This window comes from Colobus angolensis, unplaced genomic scaffold, assembly GCF_000951035.1.
Source record: "Colobus angolensis palliatus isolate OR3802 unplaced genomic scaffold, Cang.pa_1.0 Scaffold194, whole genome shotgun sequence".
NCBI lineage: Eukaryota > Metazoa > Chordata > Mammalia > Primates > Cercopithecidae > Colobus > Colobus angolensis.
In genome coordinates, this window is record NW_012115088.1 from 1 (window position 1) to 6,658 (window position 6,658).

Below are 6,658 nucleotides of genomic sequence, written 5' to 3' on the forward strand. Positions count from 1 at the left end.
AATTTCTGTTCTTTTACATTTGCTGAGGAGTGCTTTACTTCCAATTATGTGGTCAATTTTGGAATAAGTGCGATGTGGTGCTGAGAAGAATGTAGATATACTTCTTTGTCTTCATGTCTGACTAAATTTCAATTAACAATGGTGGTTACAATGTCAACTTTACTCAGGAGACTTAGGCAGGAGGATTGCTGGAAGCCAAGAGTTCAAGACCAGACTGGGCAACATAGCAAGACCCCATGTCTACCACATTTATTTTTATTAGCTGCTTGTGGTGACATGTACTTATAGTCCCAGCTACTCAGGAGGCTGAGGTGAAAGAATCCCTTGAGCCCAGAAGTTCAAGGGTGCCGTGAGCTATGATCACACCACTGTACTCCAGCCTGGGTGACAGAGCAAGACTCCATCTCTAAAACAAACAAACAAAAATTCAGCTCCCCAGTTCTGCAGCCACCAGACTCTATCAAGGGATTTATAATCAATCAAATATGCCAATGCTCTTGAGATCCAAATATTTATAAAGCCTTATAGTAAAGTTTTTTTAAAGTGCATAAATCATGCTAATTTTTTACTTTCATGTCTGCATTTTCTTATAGAAGAAAAGAAGAAAGCTAAGTAACACTCCACCAAGCCCTCCTTTCCCCTGCTATGGAAGGCAAGTCCTTAAGCTTGTTGGGACGGAGCCCAGATGACTGAGGCAGGATGATGATATTGTAAGAGAAACGCATCTCTGAATTTCCCTCTTACCAGAAACTGTATCCTGTTTCTTGGAGATAGGACACCACAGAAATGAAGACTTACTCTGAATAAGAGTCCTATATAGTCCTATTTTCCAGAAAAGGAAAAAGAAGCAGGAATACAACAAAGCCCAGCTGAAGCTGAGCAAAAGCACACCCAGGACACAGTTCCTGACTTCAATTCTTCCCTCCAGGTCTCAGGGTGGTCAGACTATTCAATGGTAAGGCTTTGGGAAATGCCTCTCTGTAAACAATGGCAAACCAGGCACAGGGTGGACACCTGATCAATGTTAAATAAGTAGTATGCTAAACACAGTGAATTAGTGGTATTTGGTTCGGAGGGTTTTTTTTTATTTTCTTCATTTTTAGTTTAAAGTCTGAAGCGTGCAGCTCAATGAATTTTCACAGAATTCTACACCTGTGGAACCACACTCAAATCAAGATACAGAACATTTTCCATACTCCAATATTACTTTTAAATTATTTTAAAATTTTATCTAAAGAAAATGCTGTGATCTGAATGGATCCCTCAAAATTCCTATGTTGAAACTGAATCACCTATATGACAGTATTAAGAGCTGGGGCCTTTACAGAGTGATTAAGACATTAAGGTGGAGTCCTCATGGGTGAAATTAGTGCCCTCATAAAAGGACTTGAAGGAGCAGGTTTGTCCCCTTCCATCCCTCCCGCTATGTGGGACAGTGTTTACCCCTTCAGTTGTATGCGGACGCTACAGAAAGGCCCTAGGCAGACACCAACTCCCGGGGCTTTGATTGGACTTCCCAGCCCTCAGAACGGTGAGAAAATAAATTTCTGTTCTTTACAAATTACTCAGTCTCAGATGCTTTCTTATAACAGCATGAATGGACTAAAACAAAAAGTTAGACTGCATAAATAGTATTATTACTTTTACAGTGAGCTGAAAGACTATTAGGGAAGGTGGAGTGAATGATTAAAGGCAATGAGATCAAGGGGTTGAAAGTACAGGCTTGGGAATCAGAAAGCCCTGCCACCCACTACATTTGACATTTTGCAAAACAAACCTCCCTGCTCCAGTTTCTTCACATGTATTATAAGAAAATATATCTGTGGGTGAGTCTTAGGAGGATGAAATGAATTAACACATGTAAAGGCTCACAAGGTGCTAGGGGGACACAAAATAGGTAAAAATTCAAAGAATGACAGGTATCAATATTATTAATTAATCATTTCAATATTCAGCTGCTGTACAGTCTCTTTGGACCAAAACATCTTCCTTCTTCTTGGCTTTCACAATCTTGGCTTTCATTATCACTTGCATGTGATAATGCCCTCAAGAGTAGATAGACAATATTTTCATTCCTATAATTTTAATTTAGCTGTTGAAGAAAACCGTATGTCATTTGAACTACTATATCAGTATCAAATTTTATTTTAAAAGCAATTGTTGGCCGGACACCATGGCTTATGCTTGTAATACCAGCACTTTGGGAGGCCAAGGCGGGTGAATCACCTGAGGTCAGGAGTTCGAGACCAGCCTAGACAACATAGAAAAAACCCGTCTCTAGAAAAAATACAAAAATTAGTCAGGCATGGTGGCGCATGCCTGTAATTCCAGCTACTGGGAAGACTGCGGCAGGGGAATCACTTGCACCCAGAAGGCGGGCATTGTAGTGAGCCAAGATCACACCACTGTACTCCAGCCTGAGTGATGGAATGAGACTCTGTCTCAAAAAAAAAAAAAAGCAATTATTAATAATTCAAAGAGAGAATAAACTTACACTGTCTTTGCTCAAACAGGCTGCTATAATCAGAATAAATGTTCTGCAATGATCATGCTATTTATTTTCAGAGCTTCCAATTTTTTGAAGCCTAAAATGGTTTAATTCTATCCCCCAAGCAATTAATATGTTCTACTAAACAAATCAGAGATGGAGAACCAAATTAACACCTTTCAAGAGTGATATATCAACTCAGGATTCTACAGAATGCTTTATGACCCTGCCACCTAATTTAATGGATAAGTTCGAAGCATCAGAATGCCCAGCATGACTTGAATTCTTTCAGATACTAAAAAGCATACATTCATATCAAGTGCAAATTCTCAGCAGAAAAACAAAACTTCACTACTGTGTATGAAATTCTTCTGTCAAATCCCTTATCTTTACCCTAAAACTAGACTAAAATCCTCTTAATTAACCCAGACTTAAATAAGTTAGGAAAGAAGATGTTTTGTGCAAGTAGATAAGAGCTTTGACAAATGAACACTAGACCTCCTTCTGGCCTCACCTGACTGATGAATCATATTCCAAGACTGAGGCCTCTCAGATGTGACTACCTCACCACGGTCCTTAGGCTGGAGCAACTGACTAGCTTTTCTATAAACCCGGTTGAAGGGTACATCACAGGCCAAACACCTCAGTCACATTTTCACCATATCAAAGTGTATAGAATTGGCTGGGCACGGTGGCTATCACCTGAAATCCCAGCATCTTGGAAAGCTAAGACAGGTGGATCACTTGAGGTCAGAAGTTCAAGACCAGCCTGGCAAAAGCCGTGTCTACTAAAAGACACAAAAGTTAGCTGGGCGTGGTGGAATGCATGGTAGTCCCAGCTACTTGGGAGGCTAAGGCGGGAGAATCAGTTGAGCCCCAGAGGCCAAGGTTGCAGTGAGCCGAGATCGCACCACTGCACTTCAGTCTGGGCGACAAAGCAAGATCCTGTCTCCAAAAAAAAAAGCCACAACAAAGTGCACAGACTTGTTACTAATTTCTCCCATGACCTCACTCCCTGCTCTCCATGGATTTAAAGTTCTTTGGGGAGATGAACAAGGAAAATTGCCTTTGTGTCCCCCAAAACTGTCTCCAATATTCCTTTTAACTTGACTTTAGGGACTAAAGTGCAAAAGAATGAGCCTACCCAGAAATGCCCTAGATCGGACACATGAAACAGCAATTAATACATGTTTCTGGAAGCAATTATCAGATAGTACTGCTAGAAGATCCTAAACAGCCCCACAAACAATGAAATCCTTCAAGGCTGCTTCTTTCCCTTACAATAGAAAGGTTCCAAGATGGCACCTTTCTTTTCCCCAGCCCCTCTTCTGATACATCCGCCTGGGTAGACAGGCTGACTCTACCCAGTAGAGAGTGTTTTTTCCTTAAGAGAACTTAGAGAATGCCTTTGTCTTAAAGGGGAAAAAAGAGACTTTTAAAAAAAGAGAGGGGGGTATTATTATTATTAATATTATTGTGATTGCACTGAAAACAGGGCATTGACAATAGAGGCCAATCATAGGTACTGATAGTCCTGATATGAGCAGAGGAACAAGAACTTACTGTGCTGATGAATGGTAAACCAATACAGAAATTGTTCAGACAGATACCAAAATCATATATGGGAGATAAAAGGAGAAGAGCAGATCAGATGGGAGGTGGGAACCTGGAGCAAGATTCTAGAAGGTGGATTAAGGAACATGGCAAAGAAGAGTGATAGATTAGGTGACTTTATTAGTCCATTCTCACACTGCTGTGAAGAGATACCTGAGACTGTGTAATTTATAAATAAAAGAGGTCTAATTGACTCAGTTCCACATGGCTGGGGAGGCTTCAGGAAACTTACAATCAAGATGGAAGGCACTTCTTCACAGGATGGCAGGAGAGAGAACGAGTGCAGAGTGAAGAGGGAAGCCCCTTATAAAACCATCAGATCTCGTGAGAACTCACTCACTATCATGAGAACAGCATGGGGGAACTGCCCGCATGAGTCAGTTATCTCCACCAGGTCCTGCTCTTGACACATGGGGATTATTACAATGCAAGGTGAGATTTGACTGGGGACACAGAGCCAAACCATATCAGTGACAAACAAGAGATTGCCAGGCCAACCACTGCCAAGGACTGAGGGCTGAGCTTGGTTAATGAAGTCAGAAAAGTTAGGAGGGTGAGCAGCATCCGAAGCATGATCCTCAGACGCTGGAACATCCAGAGTAGCATCCTAAGTCAGAACTCCCTTACGACTTGACCTAGAAACTTCCTCTCCATCTTCCAGGGCAACATTCAAGGGATGACTGAGCTGTAGGATAAGAGTCAGGATTGACAGAGTATACATAGCAACAATTAAGCTAAATTACACGCACACATGAGCACACACGTGCACATGTACACACACCATAAAATAGCTGGTGATAGCTAGGAAAAGAGAGGAAGCTCACCCTAGAGTTTCCTGGGATGCTGCGAATCTAGGGCTGTATTGTAATGTTTTAAATAGTTTTGGGATGCATAAGAAGGATAAAACTTTTTTAAAATAATAACAAAGACAACCATTTAATGGTTAAAGAAGCAGGTATTGGAGTTATTCTGAGTTTGAATCCAGCTCTGACCTTGGAAAAGTTTTAACGACTTTTTCCTCAATTTTGTTCTCTATAAGATGAGGACAATAATATTTGCTTATGTCCTCAGGTTGTTCCAAGGTTAAATTTGCATAAAGTGCTTAGTACCTCCCTAAGTAAATAACAAGGTCAGTCCGTGGATACTCATGGTGGTGGTAGCAATGATGATCATGATATATATGAATATAACCCTGACGTTCAGAGAGTTCAAATCCTCTACTTTGTTAATTCTTCCTTCTGCCAATAAATCAGATGTATAATCAGCAAAAACAGGAGCCTCACTCTGACCAAAACAGAATTCATTTGCTTTAAAAGCATTACATTAAATCAGGTCTGAGGAAGTCCTGGCATGAAATAAATCAGTATCTATAATAAACAGTATTACCTGTAATATCATGGAATTAACATCCTCACAGAGAAAATAAGGTAACGAGAGGTTAAAAAATCTCTCTCCCATTAAATAACTATGTAGATAAATGCTAAAAGGAAGAATGACTGCTCTGGTTCTAAAATCCCCATTAATGAATGCTTCCATGATACTTTAGATTATTTTATTTACTCTTCACAAAAATCCAATAAAGAATATACCATCCCCTATTTACAAATGAGAAAACGGAGGCTTAGAAAAGTAAAGACGCTTGCCTGTGATTACTCAGTTAGGAAAGGGAGGAGCTAAACACACATGCATTTGCCTCAAAGGCCTGCGTCCCCTACCCCTGGCTCAGGGAGGTCAGCAGGAATCAAGCCAGCTTACCAAATCTGAGGCTGGGATACCAGTAAACTGTATCGATGCCAATTTTGACAATCTCTTTCTACAAAAGAAAACAAACAGAATACAAAACACAGCATGAAAATAGTTTCACCTGGAATCCAACACGCACATACTCAAAAACCAAATATAAAATTTTGAGCTATACCAGGCATCTATAAAAACAGAGATTGAAACTTATATTCCTCCTGCAAACAAAACAGAAATCATGGACATGAACTAGGGTAATACAAAACATGAAATTTTGCCCATCACTGGAATATTTGTACAACCAGTGCTCATAAAACAAAATTGAGACAGAAGTATGTCAGTAACAGAGTCAGAAGATCTATGAGTCTGCCTGACATTCAGTCACATTAAATAAGGTATAGATAAGCTCATGTATGTATATGTGTGTATATGGTCTTAAATTTTATTTTTCATTTTTTTATTTTTCCGTAAGTTACTGGGGTACAGGTAGTATTTGGTTACATGAGTAAGTTCTTTAGTAGTGATTTGTGAAATTTTGATGCACCCATCACCATGGGTACACTGTACCATATTTTTAGTCTTTTATCTCTCATCCCCCTCCCACTCTTCCCCACAAATCCCCAAAGTCTATTGACTGATTCTTATGCCTTTGTGTCCTCATAGCTTAGCTCCCACATATCAGTGAGAACATGTGATGTTTGGTTTTCCATTCCTGAGTTGTTACTTCACTTAGAGTAATAGTCTCCAGTCTCATCCAGGTCACCACAAATGCTGTCAATTCATTCCTTTTTATGGCTGTGTAGTATTATATATATA